The sequence below is a fragment of the Ambystoma mexicanum genome, chromosome 8 (genome assembly GCF_040938575.1).
Source record: "Ambystoma mexicanum isolate Mex_15411 chromosome 8, UKY_AmexF1_1, whole genome shotgun sequence".
Classification (NCBI taxonomy): Eukaryota; Metazoa; Chordata; class Amphibia; order Caudata; family Ambystomatidae; genus Ambystoma; species Ambystoma mexicanum.
Window position 1 is genome coordinate 378446070 of NC_090929.1, and position 23648 is coordinate 378469717.

Genomic DNA, 23648 nt, shown 5'->3' on the forward strand with positions numbered 1-23648 from the left:
TTCTTCCTACAACTGTAACCCTCTGTTGTGATATAGAAGTCAATCAGAAGGATCAAGTAGTTGGAAGATAGGACACAGACCCACGTCATGCTGGCTGTGAAAACAAGAACAAAATATTAGTGCTTGCATTGAAGAAACTATGAATTCCCAAACAGAGAACTCTCGAAACAGACCCTTGCCTTTGGGAAGAAGAGTGCCCTTGAATGAGACCTGGTAATGTAGTGGATGGATGACAGGTGTCCGTTGAATACCCCCAACTGATGGTAGCTGAAGGGAAATGTAAACCTGCTATAAGCTGAGGAATTAATGGAAATGATTGATAACAGTACAAAACCCAAAACCTTACCGGGGCAGGATCCACTTGGAGTGAGAGTCCTGAGTTCAGCAGAGTCAATATAATGAAGAAGCAGATTCCAGGAAGAAATCCACCTATCTCGACGGCACGAGGACGCCTAAGGATGCAGCAATATCAGGAAGTGTCTTTAGTTCAAGTGCTGTGGACACGAGTGTACACAATCCACGATATTCTGATGATATCTGGTAAGCCATGTACGTCTTAGAAAGGTTACTCCATGAGCAGACAGAACATGTGTCCAAAACAGAACGGGGCTGAGCAGAACAGTCAATTTAAGCAATCCAATTTCGATAACTGGTGGACAAGAACAATGACAAGGGATTCCGTTTGGCGGTCGGAAGTCGGTAACGTGCGGGCAGTGTAAAGTTCAAGACTTGAGGCAAGGCAATCAGTGTGGAGAAGCGAAGTCGTACCTGCGGGTAAGTAGCAGGACCATGGATGAAGAGTAAGGCGTAATCCAGGAAACAAAGCAGGGTCGAATTTGCACCAAAGAACAAGAACAAGAACAACAATACGGGTCCAAGAGCTCTAATAAGAAGCACTGCAGCGTCTCAGGAGGTGGACTTTATTTCCTTGAACGATGAGCCATTGAGCCCCATGGGACCACGTGACTTGTTGATGTGTGCGTCATTTACCTTTGTTTGCTTGCGGTGATTGGCTTCACTCGTCGCCATGGCAGTCAACATCAGTGAAGGAACAGAGTTGCCGTTCTGAGCTTTGGAGGCATAGAAGAACGGGTGCCTGATATGTTGAGAGCTCAAATGTCTTGGATGTCATAGTAATATCCCTCACTGTGTGTTTAGCAGAGCGTTTCCTGACAAAACAATATCCTGTTTACATTTCAAAATAACTTGGTATTGAGACATTTTATTTCTACAAAAACAATGACGGTTGTGTAAGTGGTGGTGTGTAACATCGTCAACAGGACCAGAAGAACATCATCCTGTTTACAATTCAGAATAACTTGGTATTGAGACATTTTATTTCTACAAAAACAGTGACGGTTGTGGAAGTGATGGTGTGTAAGCTCTTCAACATGACCAAAAGAACATTATCCTTTTTACAATTCTAAATAACTTGGTTTTGAGACATTTTATTTCTACAAAAACAATGACGGTTGTGTAAATGGTGGTGTGTAACATTGTCAACAGGACCAGAAGAACATCATCCTGTTTACAATTCAGAATAACTTGGTATTGAGACATTTTAATTCTACAAAAACAGTGACGGTTGTGGAAGTGATGGTGTGTAAGCTCTTCAACATGACCAAAAGAACATTATCCTTTTTACAATTCTAAATAACTTGGTTTTGAGACATTTTATTTCTACAAAAACTATGACGGTTGCGTAAGTGGTGGTGTGTAACATTGTAAACAGGACCAGAAGAACATTATCCTGTTTACAATTCAAAATAACTTGGTATTGAGACATTTTATTTCTACAAAAACAGTAACGGTTGTGGAAGTGATGGTGCGTAAGCTCTTCAACTGGACCAGAAGAACATTTTCCTTGTTACCATTCTAAATAACTTGGTATTGAGACATTTTACTTCTATACAAACAATAACGGTTTATGTAAATGGTGGTGAAAAATGTAAATATACTTAATGTGTTTTATCAATCCAGCTTTAATTTTTTTCTCAATGACCCAATGATTACTGCATGTCAATACAACAACAGAGTTCCATGCACAAATGTTTTACCAACCTTAGTACATGCAATGTACTACTTATGATGGTCAAATAAAATAAACATGTACAACTGTAGCTACTTACATTTTGAAACATATGTCCTATAACAAATTATATTTTATTTTCTTTACAGTCACAGCAGTGCACATTTTACGCTCCTCACAATATCCAACTAAGTGTCCATACCGACTATAAGGTTTATTGCAATATTGATATTAATTACATAATCACTATACACATATCGCCAGTATCCTGATGATTGGGGGCCATGGCCAAAAATACGGACACTGGCCATAGCCACAACTATTCAACCATGCCCCCAAGAATCTACACACTGGCCATGGTCACAACTATACTCTTCATCCATAGTATAACCTTGCCATGCCTACAACTAACCACACCATGCCTACAACCATATACTTTAGCCATGGTATAACCACTTTACACACTTCAGAAACAACTGTATTTTTATTCCAAACACATATATATTAGTCACACTCACTACTTTACTAAAATATGGATAAATATACCAACACACAGAACACCTCCCAGTCCCAATGATGTCAGAGTACATCGCATAAGACTGCGGACAGTAAAATTGTCAGCAGACTTGGCGGCACCTGCTCAGCCTTTTTCACCTATAAAAACGGCTCCATCATAACTTTTGTCCACTCTCCCAACCTTCCCAGACACTCTTTAAGTCATAAAATACTCCCAAATGTATTTCCCAGAATCTTGTCTCACTGCGCTGTCTGCGGACAAAGACCGTGGTCCGCGGATCCAACATGGTGACCATTTAAAAAAATCTGATGCAGCTCACATTTTTCAACATCCAATCACGGTGCACGTTTAATGTCCGCAAACAACACGCTGCCCTCTGATTGGTCCACAGGCATCCACGGACACCTAACCAGGAAATGAGTCCGCGGACCGGATGCAGATATCACTCTTTTTTTTACCTAATTTTTTGACATTTTTGAAAAAAAACGTCTGGACAAATGTACACCAAATTTGCGAAAGCACACTTTTAGGACCAAGCCACCGCTCCTCATGCAAGTTTGGTGCAAATCCGTCCAGCGATTTGGGCTGTAGCTGTGAGCAAAATGTTTTTCCCATTATTTCTATGAGGAGTTCAAAGGTTTTGGGACCCCCTATAACTTTGCCCCCCCTTGACGAAACTGCTACAAACTTGGCAAAAACATTTGGATTTGCAAAGTTTGGTGAGGATTCGTCGAACGGCGCCAGAGTTATAAGCCACCCAAAAACTGCTCTTCACATAGGTTGAGCAACTTAACCATAACTACAGGGCCACTGCTGAAGGCCCTGTAATATTTCTTTTGCAGGTTTTTTCAGCTTTATATAGTGAAGCAAAACTCCTGGTCATGCCACAGAGCCTTTTCCAAAATCAAGGCATCCCCGTATAATCAAAATTATCAACCTGTTCAACGCTTTCATCTTGCAGGCTTAAAGAGAAACTGTAGTCATGTTAAACACTGCATGCCATACATCTGGTATTGTTTCAATCAATTATTAACCCTTTCTCAATGCAGTTATTGTGGAAGCAGTTGATGTGGCACTGTAAACCGGTTGGACTGTTGTTTTTATTTTAGTAGAGCATTTTCTGAAATAGCAGACCATGTTTTCATTACTCAGTAACATTGCATCAGCCTCAGTTCATCCATATTGCAAGTAATCTTATTTATTTATAGGGAAAAAAGGAGATGAGCAAGCACACATCCCAGCCTCACTGGGTGCTGCAGGAGGGTCACATGTGGGTGGGGGGACAGACCAGGAAGGCTGGGATAACCCCCTTTTCAACTTTCCCCATAATCCCAACCTATTGATTGCTCTTTGCCAGACTGTAGAAGTTGAAAAACCTAACTTGTGTAAAACAAACTACAAGTCCCAGAGTACTAGAGGGACTGAGACGAAGAAGAGGGTTGAAGAGGCATGCAGATGTTGTAGTCAGGCAATTAGGCCGGGTAACCATTGTAAGAATCAGGCAATTGAAGGTAATGGCTCACACCTGAAGCTTTTTGCACACGCGTGTAGGCATAAAAGCAAAGAAGGCAAGGGTAGAAGGAGATGGCCGTCAGACTGGAAGGCTAGCTGTAGTGGAAGTAATAAAGGAGAAGCACAAGGCTGGCAAACACAAGAAAGTGGCAGAAAATCAGGGATACCAGAGCATGGACACAGCAGATTTCACCTGTAAGCTTGTGGAGAGTCCCTTTCTGTCAAACTCTCAATTGCAGAGGCTGCACAGTGAAAGGTGTGCAGGAGGCTGAGTTTTCCCCATGTGAGCCATGTTGCATTGATTGCCAAGTCAGAGAAGTGCAGGAGACTAAGGCCAGGATCAGAAAGCGAGCCAAGGTTCTCGTGAGAAAAGGAAACTCCCACCACATCATGTGGCCGAAACAAAGACACCCGTGCTGGAGAAGGATGTGGGTCCCCAGCAAGTCAGGAGAAGTAGAAGAAGCAGAGGAAGCCAGGAAAACAGTGCGACCCACAGAACCTTTGTCACTGAAGCTGGTGAGCGAAGCACATTGTTCAGACGCACTGCGTGAGCCTTGCCGGTAACTGTAACTAGCTCATAATTGACTTGTGTTAGAGTTAATACGAGGAAAAGCTGTTCACTGTACTAGAAGTCTTTCCATCAGTGGAATTGCAGCACTCATGTATAACACTGAAGATCATTGTTCGGTGAGAAGCTTAAGCCCTTGAACCTCCATTGTTGGTGTACCTTAGACTGTTTGCTGTATAATGAAGCAGTCACATGTCTTTAATTAAGCTGAGAGAATGCTTCCTAAATATTATCCAATGCCAAACCTTGATTGTATACGAGGTACAAGTAGCAGAGTGAAAACTATAACAAAAGGAGATTGTGTGTGCCTAATTACATTTCCAGAAGAAAGTCTATACTTCAATCTTTATCAGTATACAGGAACACAGGTTTAAACAACTTTAAACCTCGGACAGAAAGGTCTCCTATGCCCTGTTGTGTTTTCAACTCAAAGACTAAACTCTATACTGTATCGAGAATTAACATTTGAAGAAGTAAAGAGTATAAAGGCTTTGAAGAGAAGCCAGTAAATCTTCCCTTTTCAGAATGAAGCCTGTTTTGTCAAGCAGTAAAGAACAATCTAACTGTCTTGTAAACCTGTTAACAGTCACGTGGCAAAAGAAGCAAGTATCTTATTGTTACCTGAAGCTGATAGAGTGGCACTCAAGCTTCTGGATAATTCCTTGGGTTGATACTTTGTAGAAAGTTGGGAACAAAGTTGGGGAAGGGGAGACAAATGCTTGTGAAGTATGTACTGAAGTAGAAAATAGCCTGTGGTCCAACAGACTTCTGAAGCTAGCAGGGCTATAGTCTTGTGTGCAGAAGCAGGTTGTTCTCGTGGTAGTTAGACTGACTGAAGAGGAAAAGAAGCTGCCCTTTTAAATAAAGTTTCTAAAAGGAAGAGTGCTTTGCCTACCAGAAGTTGAATGTCTGGTTATAATCTACCTAATAATTTCCAAGTAGTGAAGCAGTAGTAGTTACACTTGAACTCTGGTGGTATATATAATTGTCAGCAGATGTTGCACTGAAGTGGTTGAAGCAGTAATGTACTGTGGGACAAACGTGATGGTTCTCATGGTGCCATCAGTAGGAGTGTGGCTGTTGGAAATAGAAGTAGCTGAAAAGAGGAATCCTCCTGACAAATATATCATATGTAGAGTTGTAGCAGATGAAGTTGTAAAGAGGTGTACTTTTTGAACTGTGGCAATGCATCCCAAAGCAGATACATTTGATTATCAAAACCAGGATTACCATTGGTGCTATTTTCCTTCTGGAAGTTGGAAGGGAATCTTTTCACCAAGGAACAAGGAATTGCTACCAGTAGAATTTTGTTTGGTGAATATTTGTTCTGACATTGAACTTTCAAGAACTGCGTTGAAACCTTTCTTTACTTTTGTTGAACATTTTGAAGTGACTTTAAAGCCTGGGCAAGGGATCCTACCCAAGAGAAGAGAAAGCCACTCTGATACTGTGTCAATATTCTTTGTGTTGTTATATATTTTCCTTTGTATGTTTGTTGTTTAGTGTGAGGGGCAGTTTACCCATGCTAGAGAATTTCTCCTTAGCCTTTAGACTAGGTAGGGAATTCCTCTGTAGAGTAGAGCAAGCAAAGTCTTTTCCACCATATTTTCTTTCATAAAATGGCATATTTTGAGAAATCAACAAGCAGTTGTCCACATCGCATTACTGACCCCTCACAGTTACCTCAGAGGTCATGAACACTAGTGCTTCAGTGCCCAAATTTACATATGTGTACATAATTTCTCAATTAAGCTCAGACTGCCATTAGAAATGGACTAAGTACACTTCAATGGGTATGCCACATCATTCTGTTACATTTCAATCATGCACCTTGGTTTTAGCCTTTCTTCTAGTGACTATGGGCCTCATCATGAGTTGGGCAGTAAAGCCCCACAATTACCGCTCGGCGTAAATAGCATTACTGCCCGGTCGTGCAGCGGTATTTGCACCGCATCACAACATGACGTGCACGTGCCCCCAACTATGATGGAAACGCTATTAGCGCACAAGTGGTTATTGCGCCCAAATAAGGGCTGCAGGTAGGAAAATGGCGCTAATAGCGATACCGCCAGAGAGTGTGCCCCATTTGCGCCGGTGCAAATTACGTCACCACCGGAACGGGTAGCATCTGGGTGGCCATTTGGGAAAACACAATCCATTGAAAATCTACACTTCCTGCAGCTATCCAGGACTGAAAACCCCACAAAATGACACAGGAGAGGCAGAGAGGAAAGGGGACTGAACATCGGCTTGGAAAGCCCAAGTTCAGCGAGGATGAACTCGTGGTACTGGCGGACAAGGTAGTGGGGCACAGCAATGAGCTGTATAGTGATGGTGAGGACTGCCGGAAACGGTGGAAAGACGTGAGGTTACGGGCCTGCTTGCCCAATACTGCCGGGAGTCCCTAGGGACTTGAACATACACTGCTCAGCCACTGGTCCTCACATCATGGGAGGAAAATTGCCGCACGGTGCTAAACCTCAAGGACATAGAGGGAGTCGCAGTGCAGATGCGGGAGCCAGCAGCCAGGAGGCAGGAGGTGAGTGAATCCCCCCCCCAATGCACACACAAATGACAAGCCAGAATAGGAGGCGCCAGTGGACAGGCACAAAAGTCAGCAGACCCCAAAGGTGAGCATGCTGACAGGACAGAGTGAGGGCCCATCACACCACCCACCCCCACAGCAGCCATGAGCCGGGGCACCAAGGGAACCCCTGAGCGTCACAGTAGTGTGAAGGGTAGGCAGATGAAAGCAAAAAATTGCCATGCGCACCTGACCCCTACTGGTGCACCGTGCCCCAGCCAGACAAAATCTGCCCCTGCATGGACCCTCTGCCCAACCCATACAGAGACCAATAACCAACAGGCCAGGGGCCAAACACCTAGCTCTGCAAGCACCCGATGACGGTGGGCCCACATGCAATCTCCCATGGCCAAGCATGCCCACACTCTGTACCATAGCAATCATGTAATGCATGCCAATACACGTGGTGGAAACATAACTGACGTAATGTCCTATGCCCTCTACAGGCATGCCTGCCACACCAGAGGCCCCTGAGGAGGAGGAGTCAGCAAGCCCATCATACAGTAGCTCCACAAGGCACTCAAGGCCTGCCACCACCACCACCCCCCCACGAAGGTCCACAACATTGTCGCCTAGGCGCACGGACCGCTGTTCCACACTTCCAGCCAGTAAGGACAAGCCTGCTGGTGTCACCACTGGTCCTGTGGCAAAAGCAGCAGACACCCGGTGCAGGGCAGGCCAAGCTGCACCCACAACTGCAGCCACCAAGCCGGACAAGGAGGCAATACCTGCTTCCAGTGACACTGGGGAGCCACAGGGGATAACATCCCTGAATCATCACCTGGCCACGTTCCACACACCCCAGGCAGCCCTCTACGCTTCCAGTAAGTAGCAATACCCAAGGCAGATGTGGAAACACCATACTATGGCTACACCACATGCAGCCCTTGTCTAATGCCTACCACACCTCCCCAACCATGTACTCCACCTAGCAACATGGTGCTGCAAAGGCTAGATTCCCTGGAGCATAGGCAGCAGGAGTTGGAGGCCAGCACCCATAGTCACTCGGACCACCTGGCGGTCATCAGGGATTCCATCCAGGGGGCCAGCCGCAGGCTTGTGCAAGAAATGGTGTACAGCAGGTCGGAGACAAGTGCCAACACATCCGCTCTGATGCTATATGCCCAACATTTACACGAACTGACAGAGTGTGTCTCTGCCCTCAAGGAGGCCATCCAGCAGGGGATTGAACTTCAACGCTGTGCCCGTCTCCCTGCCATCAACCTCCACAACACCCATGGAGGGGTCACATGAGGGCACTCTGCAGCATCAATCACAGCGCCTACTGCGCCACAGATCACCTGGGGCTGTCAAAGGTGGAAGGGGCCCTACTGTAAACAACACTGGGACACTGGCCACAATGAGTGGCTGTGCTAGGGAGTTGGTCGTGGGAGGGGGGAGGGGCGATTGTGTGCTGGGAAGTTGGTGGTGGGAGGGAGGAGGGGTATTGTGTTCTGGGGAGTTGGTGGTGGTAGGGGGGTCTGTTGGGGAAAACATTACATAAACACAGTTAAACTCATCTACTGTGAGGACATCCAAGATTGTGTCATAGCAGTTTTATTGCTTGGATGGAATAGCACAGTCATGCATAGCTTGTGCCATGTTGAAATGTCAAACTAAGTTCTCAATCAGTCCCTGGTGTGCATATCTCCCATCCCTCATATCATCACAGGCATTGCTTACATTTGCTTAAGCCACTGGCTCTGCTTCCTCATCCTCTGGGGTGGCATGTCCACATCAGTGGTAGCGGGACATTCCTCCTCAGGCAGATATTGTGCAGCATGGCACACACAAGCATGATTTTGGCCACCTTCTGTGGTGCATACATCAGGGCTCCATCCGTATGGTCAAAGCAGTGGAACCGTGCCTTCAGAAGTCCAAAGGTACGCTCGATGCACACACAGTTCTTGCTGTTGGTGTGGTTGTAGGCAATCTCCTGCACTGTTTGAGGATCACACACAGGGATCATCAGCCAGGGCAGCTGTGTTTATCCGGAATCTCCTGCATGGGTGAGTTACTGGCATTGGACATGGGTGTAAGGCATGGTGGTGGACGTACTCAATATCGGCTTTATGCACTACCTGTGCATGTACATGGGCCTACATTGTAAGGCATGGGTCTATTCCATGTCTGTGCATGCAGTGTGACTTTTTTATTTATTGCATTTATTATATGCCCAAACCCGTGGGTGTCATGGCATAGTTGCAGACATTTTAGCATAATTGGATACAATTACAATCAAAAACATTTACACCTGGAAGCAGTGAATACAATTAAAGCAATACTTTTACAGCTGTCACCAATGGGTTCACAGTATAATCAGTACTATAAGGGACAGGTGCAGCAGCCTAGAATGTATTAAATAGCCAAGTTTTTAGGGACATCTTGGGTAATACATTGTTGGTGCTTCCCATGCACCCTGTAAAATGTTAGCATATGTTACGTTAGGTGTATGTGGCTGTCCTGTGCCGCAGTCATGGTGGTTGGCATGTGCCAGTGTGTTTATTCATGCCTGTGGCATGGTGGATACACCATGGGCCCTCCCTGTGCATGTGGTAGTGACGGGTGGGCACCTCAGGCTAGACACACCTGGGTACATGGCCGTTGGACTGGCTGGGTGGTTGTGTGTGGCAATATGGCCATTAGCAGCATTGAATTGGTATGTGCATTTTTCATTTTGGCACCTGTGGTCATCTATGGGTAGGTGGTTGGTATTGTCTGTGTGTCACTGCTTCTCCTTGCAGGTTAGTCTGGCATGTGCAAGCTCCATAGCCTGCTATGTAACAGTGGTGGGGGAAGCTTATGTACATATTTTGCACTCGCTTGTCATGCCATCCTTTGTGTAGTCGTTTGCATCCCTTCTCCCCCATTTGGGAATGAACTTTGTGGTCCGTGTGTACTGTCTTTTGTACTCACGCACTCTCCAGGTCCATTGTCCTCTGTGCCTCTCCAGGTATCCTGGTAGTGTTCTGTTATGTAGGATCATGGCATCGTGGGTATCCGGAGTCTCCTGCATGGGGGGAGTTACAGGCATTGGACATGGGTGTAAGGGATGGTGGTGGATATACTCAATATCTGCTTTATGTACTACCTGTGCATGCACATGGGCCTACATTGCAAGGCATTGGTCTATTCCATGTCTGTGCATGCAGTGTGACTTGTGTAATACATTGTTGGTGCTTCCCATGCACCCTGCTGAATGTTGGCATATGTTACGTTAGGTGTATGTGGCTGTCGTGTGCCGCAGTCATGGTGGCTGCCATGTGTACGTGTGTTTACTCATGCCTGTGGCATGGTGGGTACACCATTGGCCCTCCCTGTGCATGTGGTGGTGATGGGTGGCGTTGTAGGCTAGACACACATGGGTATATCGCTGTGGTGGTTGTGTGTGTGGCAATATGGCCATTACCAGCATTGAGGTGGTATGTGCATTTTGTATTGTGGTACCTGTGGTCATGTTGGGATATGTGGTTGGTACTGCTTGTCTGTCACTGCTTCTCCATGCAGGTAAGTCTGGCATGTGCATGCTCCATGGTCTGTAATGTAACGTTGGTTTGGGGGGAGCTGATGTGCATATTTTGCATTCACTTGTCATGCCATCCTTTGTGTATTCATTTGCACCCCCCCACCCATTTGGGCATGTGCTTTGTGGTGCATGTGTACTGTCTTTTGTACTCACCCATTGTCCAGCTCCATAGTCCTCTGTGCCTCTCCATGTAGCCCGTTGGTGTACTTTTACCTAGGACCATGGCATTGTGGGTAGAACTAGGGTAGCGGGCACAGCAGTGGGTGATGATGAGGTTGGGATCGCAGGTTGTCTGCACATTCAGGGAGTGGTAGTACTTACGGTTTTGGTATACTGCTTTGTGGGCCTGGGGGGCCACCAGCACAACATAGGTACAGTCCAGGGCGGCAATCAAATTTGGCATTTGGGCAATGGCATGGAACTGTGCCTTCATGGCGTTGACCTGGGCTGGGGTGTTGTGGGCACTGCGATGTGGTGTTGCACTTGCCACAGGAGGGCTTCATGCACCTGGCCCAACACTCTGCAGAATGTGTGCTGTGCCATGCCGTGCATCATGACCAAAGAGTGCTGGAAGGTGCCTGTTCCTTGGAACAGCAGGACTGCCACCAGCTTGGCCAGTGGGGGCACAGCTATGTAGATCTTTAATCTGCTCCCTATGACTTCCTGGGTTGTGGCCACAAGCTTGGTGATGGTCTCCATGTTCAGGCGGTACAGGGTGACCATCTGGGTATCAGTGAGGGCCCAGGGTGATGGCCTAACCCTGGGCATAGGTGCTCGCCTTGCTTGGACAGTTCTCCTCCTTCTCCTATTCCCGTTTGTGCTCCCTGTGCCCTGGCCTAGTTGTCCTGCATCTCAAGATCCAGACGCAGCATGAGCTGCTGCCTATTCCAGCTCACAGCAAAAATAGCATCATGGTGTTGGAAACAGTGTTTGGGGTAGATGTGGGCCTTATGCTGCCCTCTGAAGTGCATTGAATGCACTTGTGGCTTCATTTCTAGCACCTATGTTCCTTTACCTCCCGCTGGAGCCTGGAGGTAAATCTTGGCTCTATTAGCACTGGTTTTCAGCACTTATACCGCCGTACATGGAATTGTGATAGGGCTGTACTTGCGCTTTGTCTTGTGGGCGCTATTAACGCTGGCTGTAATTCTATCGGCTGTAATAGCGCCGACTGTAATAGCGCCAGCTGGAAAAGTGCTGATTCGTGATCCGGTGGAGCGGTACTGGCGGCACTAATTCCGTTACCACCAGATTTAAGGGCTACCGCCCAACTCGTGATGCGGCCTTATGTGTCAGAAGTCACATCGCTTGTTACTGTACACTGCTTTTAGTAGTGATTCCCAGTTTCTCTGATAAAAACATCATGTTAAAAAGCATGAACCAGCTTTTTAAGCTTGCTCAGTTCCTTACCGTGTTTCCACAACTCAATGACTACAATTTGATGAGCCGTCCCTTCGTCTGATATTAGATATTAATTCATCTTTCATCTTCATGCAATCAACTACTGAACAGCTATCAGCATTAGTGTCCTAGTCCTAAGCAGTCCACTGCACTTAGTTATGTGTGCTTAAACAATTTATGAAACTCATCATAGGGGTCTGGAATCGATACATAAGCTTACAGAGGCTGAAAACATGTTTTATAAAAGGCAAGGTGTTATTGTATAAACTTGGGATATCTACCTTCTGGCCTAGTTGTGACGAGCAGATGTGATGTCTGTTTGAGGAAATAATATCCATTGCATAATGGACCACAGCCATATCACTATTCCGAATGGCCCTTGCGATACTAGAGTGAAATGTTGATGGGTTGCGATCGCTTTCTAGATGGAGAGTAACATTCAACTTGATAAGCATGCTCCAGCTAGCAACACTACATAATATAGACTATTTGACCAATCTCCTGTCCCAATCTAAAAGTTGGTCCTGCAGGTGTATCACCACTAAGTATTCTTTTACAGGCATGTAAACCAGTGTTATTCAAAATCATTCCTTGACATAACACAGTTATGTATTTCAGGCTGGTTTGGACGCATGGAGCTAAGGGATATTTCATACTACATCTTCCTGCTGTTGCGCTTCAGGCTCAAATTGAATGTTTAAATCTCCCATTACAAAACTGTGATCCTAACAAGTACAATCACGTAGAACGTCGATACTTTCCAGCACAAATGCAAGGGTTTAAAGGTCACACATTCCTGGTCCCAAATGTATGATATAACTGAGCAGATAAATCGACTGAGACCCAACACAAAAGTGCTGCATCCCCAAACAGGGCTGATCTTCCATTCAGACCTTTCACCACAGGCTCAAAGAATTTAAAATCACCTGTATATAAGTTGGGTCGAAGGACCAGTTCTCCTGAAAGTAAATTACTTGAGCTTTTTCAGCTAACGCATGCCAATCCATGTCATGGTTTATACTATTCAACCCAGATAGATTCCATGACATAAATGTTGCTCTGCCAACAGTAGGCTGTCAGTGTGGCAGCAGATGTTCACAAAAGATGTTTTCTTGTACTATTCCTAAAAAAGAAAGGGGGGCTCATTGCATCAATCAAGTTACATCAGTCCCTCAGCCTTACACGCAGTATTGTCACCACCTTAGATTGTTGCAAAGGTGATCATGGAAGAAGTACTAGGGCGTATCTCATGTTTTTTGATTAGATATCTTGGATGGCTTGGATGATCTCACTTGGATATTCAAACCTTGAGGGAGAAGTGTTTTAAAATCAATTGCCAATAGATCTTTTACAAGGGGGTTGTGGCAATGTAAATGGTATAACATTGGCTACTTTCATCAGCAATCTGTTGCACATTTACAATATCTTCCCGTATAATCAACACGCACACCTTACTACTTCTTGGATAGTGTTTACATTTACTGAAGAGAGAGTCTCCGCCCTCACGAATTCCTCTACTCAATTTGGGTACCTTGACCCACTACACTGCAAGATTATCATTCAACTATTCGACATTAATTGGATTCACTCTGCCTTGATTTTGTTGCCATTCAAAGAGTTGCTCTTGTACATTCTTTTCACAAGAGTTCGTCAGGAAATATGTTTCTTTCCCCTTTGATGTTACATGTGTTCTGGAGGTTTTTATGTGTTGGTCAATAACTGGTAATATATTTACAGTGCTAGTTATGTTTCTGCTGTGGGTTATTTCTTTGTTCACAACCGTACTCTTTTGTTTTTTACTTAGTTCTAGCCAGCAGTAAAGATGAATCGCTAAGCACATCACTTTCTGGCTCCCCCGCCACATTAGTGGCACAGTAGTCAGAATACGAAATGTACAATTGGCTTAGCACTGTAAATTATCAGAATCTAGAGTAACCTTCCTGTATATACAATGCTCTAAGGATGTCTGTGCATTGAGGACTGAGCATGTGCACAGACCCATGTACACAGACGGCTTTCCCTCTCAGACCCGCACTTCTAAAATTCTGAACGAAGAGAAATAAGAAGACTTCCACCAATGGAGTGACAGAATCAATAAGCTCAAAATTCTATTTATTTTCAATACTGATTTCCTTTTTTACAACACTCACTGAACATTAACATGTGTGTAACATTGAACCCTACAGAATGATCTGGACAGCCTCAGGATTTCGAATTGAGGATAGAATGGCTGCAACATCAGTCACTCTGTTGGAGTCAAGGGATACCCGGTGTTGCTGGGCTCATGTTAAGGATGTCTGTGCACATGTTCAGTTCCCAACGCATAGACTTCCTAAGATAATTATATATTTTGGATGGTGGCCAGGGATTTGCAATGAACACAAGTAATGCTTTCATTAACTCAGCATACAGAAATAAAGGATATAAAATAAAGATTATGAAATCAAATAAAGAATGGGAATAATTACCTGCTAAATTCTCAGCTGCACACTAGGTACATTATTAAGCATCAGGGAATATTACACATTGCAGTGCATGCATCAAAGCTTCTGTCAACCAACAGACTCCTATCATTGCATGTATTTAAATGTTAAGTCCTACACACTGTTCTTCATAGAGGAAGTATAATTACATAATGGTATCTATTGCCTGCGCTAGTACAATCAACAAATATTAAATCATGCGAGTGGAAATTAGAAGTCGTGGGGAAGAAATGATAATAGTTTTCAGCTCACTCGTGCATTTCAATGAGGTCGGTTTTTAGAGTAGAAGAGATCTCCATTGTGCACTCTCCGGAGTCTTGACTTAGAAAAAAAGTATGAGGCTGAAAATTCAGGTGGTTAAACAAATAAAGTAATGGATCAGATAGATCATTCAAGGTTACTATAAGCACCAAGACTAACCCTACGTAGATGTACGTCTTTACTACTTCTCCATTAATTTCTTCACACATTCACTATGGTGCTCATTACGAGTTCCCCGGTATCGCACAGGTAATTCCGGTGGGATGCTGGGGAAATACATACCCTCTTCGCCACCCAATATCCCAGTGTTTATGGGATATTACAGGCGGCAAAGATGCCGGTAACTCTGACTCTATTAGATGGGGTTGCCCGAATCACCAGACCGTTATTAAGGGTGCCAGTGACTCAGGCATTTATCTGCTGGTAGGGGACTGATCTACCGGCAGGTCAGGCCTGCTGCTAGATCAGTGCCCCTGGTGACAGACTTGTATTTTGCCGTTCCAGAAAGGTGCCGCTATACATTATTACCGGCAACTTATTTCTGGACTGGCAAACATGCAATGAGCCTTTATGCTACTTTAATCTCTTCTCACATTTACTTCTTCTGTCTTTCACTACCCATATTCTTTCCCTGTGCCACCCTTGGTGCCAGCCCGAGGCATACAGCTAAACTTAATCATAGCTATTGCAACCTTGATGATGTGAAGATGAAGACAATGGAAAATCAAGAATTATATAATAAGAGGTACATGTCTGAAGAAGTGAATGTAGAATAGGTCATTGTAGAAGAAGTTTCCTGGGTGATGTAGAGGGGGATACCACCTTACATTGCAGGGATTCCAATGATTTGTTTTGGAAATACATTGGCCTGGGTGAACTTTACTGCTAAAACCTCAAAACAAATGCTTGGACCAGTTCGAACGTCAAATAAACTTATAAGAATGATTTAGCAAGTTCGACAACATAGCTTAAAGGTGAACATGCAGTTAAAGCTCCTTTTCAGTCCTATGCAGTTGTCAGGGAGGCACCAATTTATATTTGGAGGCAGGCTTAGGACATTAATGGAAGTGGGGATTAAAGTTTAATAGAGTGATGGGGTATACAGAGAGTTAGATTTAGGGTGGGCTTTGCTTAAAGCATCATGGGACATATTCAGTCACTTGAAGAGCTTGAACGCACAACTGCCATCTTGTGTGAGCTTTGGGAGGGGGGGATCTTGTGAGAAAGTGAAACTTGGGTAACCATGAGAACCACACACATTTGACTTTTGATTTCCTAAGGGCAGCTTGTGGGTAAATCAGACCAGTCAGATTTAAGTGGGGGGAGGAGCAGCGTTCCTGGGAGGCAGGTGGACACACCAGTCCTTGTGCGTCTCTTCAAGTGAGTATACAAGGCACATGCCATCAGGTGACACCTCAGAGGAGGAGCTAGGGAAGACCAAAATCCCAGAAGGCAGATTGGGAGTGAGTCATGCTTAGCTCATTTTGGTGGGAGAAAGAAAAAGAGATTTGGGGAGGCAGGAGATACACCGGTCAGTGTCTGTCTCTTGAAGTGAATGAACAAGACACATGCCATTGGTTGACAACTGAGAGAAGGAGCAGGTAACTCTGGAGGGCTGCTTCTGACAGAGTCAGGCTCACATGAGTATCTTTGAAGGAAATAGCAGAAATTCAGGTATTCAGGTGACTTACCATTTAGCGTTCATCTCTTGAAGTGAGTGGACAAGGCACCTGCCATCAGGTTACACCTGAAGGAGGATCAGCAGCAGCAGACAATCCCTGAGGGCTGCTTGTGTGCTGGTCACACTCATGGGATTTCTGTTTATGGAAGAAGCAGAGATTCAGGGAAACAGGTGATACACTGGTAATTGTCTGTCTTTTGAAGTGAGTGGATGAGACAAGTGCCATGGAGTGAGACCCTGGAGGAACAGTAGGAGGAGCAGGTAAACCCTGGGGGCTGCTTGTCAGAAAGTCATGCTTACATGATTCTTATGGGAGGAAGCAGCAGAGGTTTAGGAGGGCAGGTGATACACCAGTCCTTGTCCGTCTAGTGAAGTGAACAGGATCAGAGATAGGAAGGTCAGTCTTCTCTGGGGCAGACAGAACCCCGGACCAGGATGTGGGGTCTTCTATCTTACGGTCACCTTCGCCTTGAAGCACCACTCTGCCTGTTTAGATATTCATGGGCAGAGTTGCGATTGCGATTCAATTCAAAGAGCAAAAAATACCACCGGGTATGTGCCAGGCTATAAAATAAATAAGGGATAGATTTAGTGACAAAGTAGCGGGAGATGATATCTTATAAATTTAAGGATATGAGACTAACCTGATTAGGTGGACGCAAGGCTTTTAATCCTAAGGAATTGTCTGATGGCAAAAAAAAAACTCTGTGGGAACTCACTGGAAATATTGAAAGGAAAATCAAAACAGGAAAAAATAATCCAAGGAAAAAACTGGAAAAGGAAAGGGTAATTAGTGTGGTTAGTGGGGTAGCACGTGGGCGCAGGTAATGATTTTTTCCTGTGCACAAATTCTGCATAGCGTCCAAAGTACAGTGCGCAGTTAAAATCCCAGAAAATAACTCTACGTTACCCAAGTTTCACAATGAGCTGAAGGCAGGACGTGTATCATTCGACACAGCAAAAGGAGAAAACAAGGCAATCCAGGGCCGGAGCAAAAGGATCAATACCGTGAAGAGCAGAGAGTCAATGGTATAAAAATCGAATTCCAAGAGGCAGTCAAATCAAACTTTCAGGGTCACAAGGGTAATCAGCAGAGGAATGGCAAGGAAGAAGGCAGAAAAACCTGTGGCGCTGACTTTTGCTCAGATGCCCCGGTGTTCGGATGCTGCAGTGCTTTATGGGAATCTTGGGAGAAAGACACCATGTTTCCATTGGGCTCACGTTGAATAACAAAGGGGTCTGATCTTTACCCTGCGTGCATGTAAACACAACCTTAAGTCGCGTTTGTTCACGGCGTCTCTGTAGGCGCCATGAAAACTCTGCCAATGTTGCAAAATCAAAAATGAAGATGTATGCGGTTTGTCTAGACCTTGTTTTCCACGAGTCGTGACAGTATCCTCCCCAAGGAATGGGACACTCTCAGTGAAGCAAGGAATTGAGCCAACAACAATGGAGCATGAATGTTCTCTATCGGTTCCCATGTTCTGTCCTCAGGACCATAACCTTTCCCATTCAATATAATCAAGACGCTTGCCATTCGATAGTTTAGTATCCAATATGGCATGGACCTCATATTCTTTGGAACCCCCAGTCATGAGGGAAACCGGAGGTACCAGCAGTCTGGTAGTAGGGGAGTACTGCTTTAACAAAGAGACGTGAAACACTGGGTGGACACTCCAGTGTGAAGGCAATTCCAACCAAACAGAGTCCAGATTCAGGACGCATGCTATAGTGTATGGGCCAACATATCGAGGTAACAATTTGCGCTTACCAGGCATTCGAATGTTTTTTGTGGAAAGCCATACTTTCATTCTGACTTGATAATTAGGCGCTGGGGTGCGATGTCTGTCCACGTATTCCTTAGCTCGACTTTATGCCTGGAGCAGATGTTCCTTTACCTCCGCGTCTAGTGTTGTTAGATTTCGGATACTGATATGGGCAGTCGGGTTCTCTGTTAGAAGAGAAGAATCAAGAGGGATAGATCGTGGATGTTTTCAATACAGGGCATAGAAAGGGGAAGATCCAGTTGATGAATGTATTGAATTGTTGTACGCAAATTTGACAGCCAGTTGTCTTGGTGTTGCAGACATAGGCACCATAGGTACTGTTCTAAGGTTACAGTCAACCTTTCAGTTTGCCCATCCGTCTGTGGGTAAAAGGCACTGGAATATCGGTCTTCGATATCGAATGAAGAGTTTAGGGCTGTCCAAAAATGGGATGTAAATTGAGAGTCCTTATCAGAGACTATAATTGAAGGCAACCCAAAAAAACTGAAAACATGCTTAAGAAACAAATCTGCCAATATCGGGGCAGAGGGAATCCCATGACAAGTTACAAATACTGCCATTTTGGTGAAAACATCAATGATAACCCATTTAGTATCGTACTGTTGTATTAAAGGAAGCTCCACTATAAAGTACATGGCGATCATATACCAAGGTTTTTGAGGGATTTGGAGTGGCATCAACAGGCCCATGAGTTTTCGATTCTGGTTTTTACTTTGAGCACAAACAGAGAAAGTCACTAAATACTCAGTGACATCTCAGGACATGAACGGCCACCAACACCATCTCCGTAACAGTTCTAATGTTTTCTTTCTCCCTGGATTTACCACAATAAGCGAATTGCGACACTAGTGTAGGGCATTCAGACGTGTTTCTTCAGTGGGGATCTATATCTTCTCCTGGACGTAACAAGAGACACAGCTCCTCCTTCTGGTAGTATCTCCCAATCGGGACAGTTCATTGGCTTTGGCATGCAGAAAGGCTGGTCTGTAAGTGATAACGAAATCGAATAGAGAAAAGAAGGAATGCCAGCATGCTTGCTGTGCAGTAACACATTTCACGGTTTTAAGTGCCAGGAGATTACAATGGTTGGTATCTACAGTGACTGTTTGGTGTGCCCCTAGCAGATGGTGTCTCCACTCAGTGAAGGCATCCTTGATGGCCAACAGCTCACATTCTGTGATGGTGTAATTCCTCTCTGAAGGTGTCAACGTACGAGAGTAGAAAGCTACCGGATGGATTCGGCCCATACAGGGGAATCTCTGGGACAACACTGCCCCAACCGCTGTACCAGAGGCATCAGCCTCTGTGATAAAAGGTTGCTGGGGGTCTGTGTTTTGTAGTTCTAGCTTGGAGGTGAATATGTATTTGAGAGTCTCAAATGCGGTCTGAGCAGCCCTGGATTCCATTTAAACAGTATTTTAGAACTAGTGAGACTAGACAAGGGTGAGGCAATGGAAGAAAAATAGGGCACACACTTCCTATAAAAATTGGCAAAGCCAAAAAGGGACTGCAATGTGTTCACTGACATAGGAACAGACCAGTCCAATACTGCTTTTATGTTCGCTTGGTTCACTCTTACTGCCCTGTCGGTGAGATCGTAACCCAAGAATTCGACTTCAGTCGTGTCCAAAACACATTGTGTGGCTTTCGCAAACAGGTGGTTGTCCCTCAATCTCTGCAACAAAGAATGGACATGTTATGATATGATATAACATTTATAATGCGCCTATACACAAGTGTTTCAAGACGCAATGAGGCAAGGGAGGGGAAACAAAGGGAGGACAAAGACAGGAATCTTACTAGGCCTAGTGACATTGAGATCGAGCAGGTGCAGGGGAGGGAGGAGGGGTAAAGTGACAGGGGAAGGGGAGGGGAAAGGGAGGAAGGGCAAGTGCAGAACACAAGATCAAAACAAAGCAGTGCGGCCGACAGTGGAAGTGCAAGGTTTAAGTCCCGACAACAAGTGTCTAATAAGTGCAGGTAAACTGACTGTAGGGTTGCATAAAACAGACCCAAGTGCAAGGGTTGCCAGGAGGCAGTGCATGTGTGCAACTGGGTGGGCAGGGACCTGGGCCCAAATTTCAGAGGGTAGCCAGGTGATCAGTGCAGTATCTGACAGGGAGATCAGCAAGGAAGAGGAAGAGAGAAGGCAGAAGCAAAGAGGAAAGTCTTAAGATGCTTCCGGAACCCCGGAACCGGAAATGGTTCTGCTCAGGTTTCAGAGAGGCAGGGAGGCTGTTCCAGAGGGAGGCGCCAGCCGAAGAGAGAGATCGGCCCCCAACTCGTTGCTTGGAGAAGCGCATGACCCTCAAGGAGCTGGAGGTGGAGGAGCAAAGAGCTTGACTAGGAAGATATTTCCAAAGAGAGAGTTGGAGGTATTGATGTCCCAGGCCCCAGAAGGCCTTGTGGACAATGCAAATGGTCTTGAACCTGATCCTTGCAGCTACTGGGAGCCAATGGAGAGATTTTGGGGCTGGTGTCACAATTCAGAGCAATGGTTAACACAGAGTACTCACCAATGAAGGCTATCACGATCCAGAGCAATGGGTTAACAGAGTACTCACCAAGGATGGTGCAAGGTTCAATGTTTGCTCGGGTTTTGTAGAGAACCTGAGTTCTGAAGCCCAGGTCTCCTCTATCAGAGTAAGACCTTCCCGATGATAGACCTCACTAGCTGTTATACGCTTGAGGAGTAAATCATTTGAAAGGGCAAGGGTCAATTACCATAGGAACACCATTCTGCAAGCAAGTAAGGAGGTACAGATCAGTAGTGTCCTAGGACAGGATATTGTATCCCCCATAGAGAGAATCCACTGACCTGGGTGTGGATGAATCCAGGTCTGCAGATAAGGGCGTTAGAGGATCTCCCTCTGGTATCTTCCCTGAGAAGGTAAGGTAAAGTATTTGGAAGGAGTCCGGTCAGTGGACTTATCCCTACCATGCCCCCCACCCTTCTTTCCAAGTAGCAGAGAACCAGGACTTGTAGATTATCTTACCGAAGTAGCAGCTAGCAGTCCAATAAGGAGTTCAGGGTTGAGTAGCAGGGAGAAAAAGAAAACGAGGAAGGGAAGGTTAGTGAGGAGCTATACACAAATGGCACGAGGGATGCACTAGAGTCGAGTTGGTGCACACTGAAGAATGCAGCAGAGCGTCCAAAAGACAAGTGCACTAATACACAGTAAAGGGAAAATTAAGTAGACTCCAGAAGAGGCAACGGGTGAAGAGAGCAGAAGAAGAAGCTCTGTGGAATCGAGGCGACTCCAGAAGAAGCAGCCTTTCCACAGTGGTATGCAGCAAGGTGACCTCCCCAAGTACAGAATAGCAGGAAGCAGATGAAGTTAGCTTACTGCTCGGACGGAGGCATGCAATTGTACACTGGTGTGGGAGGAGGCAAAACAGAGTCCAAGGCTGGCTGGGGTCGATTCCGTGCGGTCAAGTACCAAGACAAGTCAAAATGCAAAATGAGTCCAGTGGACAGGCCGTGATCAAAGGGAGTCGGAAAGCAACTAAACCAGTGGGCAGAGACAGCAGGCAATTCCAAGGATGGGCAGGGTCAGCAACAGTATTAGCAACAAGGAGTCTATGTTCAGAAACAGGAACAATGAACGTAACTCAAAACCTCTAATCAGAAGCACCCGAACGCAGGATGAGCAGTGATTTATGGGTGACTGAGATACAGCGCTAGCTAGGCGACACCGCATTCCGTGTCATGTGACCACGAAAGGCTCCGGAATGCTGCGCCATCAATGGGTGGCTCGTGTATCCACCACATTGCCATGGCAACTTCCCAAATGCTTTCCACCAAACGTAAAAGGGGCTAGGTGGTCCTATTAGTCAATGAATGGCGGAGATGCCGCGATGGGCATGTGATTCTGGATTTGGGAGGGGCTGTGGGGCCGGGAGGCAAGAAAGCTGGAGTGATACGATCCCTGGGCTTGAGGCTAAGGACAAGTCTTGCAGTTCTGTTCTGGATGAGTTGTAGAGGACGGAGAGTAGAGGCAGGCAGATTCAAAAAGAGGCTGTTGCAGTAGTCCAGCCTAGCGAGAACCAGAGCTCTGGATACAGAGAGGATCTGGGGGAAGGAGAGGAAAGGAAGAATATCTCTGAGGAGGTGCAGTTGGTAGTTTGACTTCTTAGAGACATCAGAGATGTGAGGAGAGAAGGAGAATGTGGAATCGAAGATGACCCCGAGGTTCTTGGCCTCGCAGGTGAGAGCAGGAAGAGGGCCAAGGAAGGGCAGCCAGGGAGTGTTAGGAAAAGAAGGTGCAGGTGTGCCGATGAGGAGGATCTCCAATTTACTAGCATTCGGGCAGAGGTCATTGACTGCACACCACTCCTGGATTGCAGACAGACAATCTGGGATGAGAGAAGGAGAAGTGGTGGCAGAGGCGAGCTGAGTGTCATCTGCATAGCACTCAATGTTGAAGCAGAGAGCAGCTATGTGGTGGGCAAGAGGTGCAGGTATTGGTTGAACAACCAGGGAGAAAGTTTAGATGCATGGGGAACACCACAGGTAGAGAGAGATAGAGGAGAGTAAGGACCCAAGTTGGACCTGTGAGGTCAGTCGCAGAGGAATGAAGTCAGCCAGGCCAGGGCCAGATCAGTGAAACCCAGGTTATCACAGAGCTGGTTGAGCGGGATGGCATGGTTGACCATGTCAAAGGCAGAAGAGAGATCGAGTAAGATGAGGACCGAGGGGAGATTAGCATCAAGGTTAGAGAGCAGGTCTTCACAAATGTTCAGGAGAGCAGTTTCTGTGCTTCTGGCTGTTCTGAAGCCAGGCTGATGGTCATGGAGAAAACCAACAGATTGAGTGTGAAATTAAGCTGGGAGATGGCCTACTTTTCCAAGAGTTTTCCCAGGAAAGGAGGGATGGAGATGGGGCTATAGTTAGCCAGACAGGAAGGGTCGGCAGAGGGTTTCTTGAGAAGAGGGTGCACAAGAGATTACTTCAGGAGGAATGGAATGTTCCAGTGGTGAAAGAGTGATTGCAGAAGTTGGCCAAGCCTGGACCTAGGTTGTCAATGGGGTCCGTGATGGTTTTGGAAGAACAAGGAAGAACCTGCTTTGATGAGGCTTTCATAGATCGGTCTTTTCTGGAATCCTGGTCGGGGTGAAGAGAGGAAAGGAAGAGAAGGGAGAGGGAGTTGGTGCCAGGGGGGCCGGAGGAAGAGTAGAGAGTGGAGGGAAAATCAGGAGAGGACCAGAGGGTGGACAGGATGTCCTGGGTTTTTGAGATGAAATGAGAAGCCAGAGCCGTACAGACGACCTGGGACGGTACAGGAGAGGTAGAAACTGC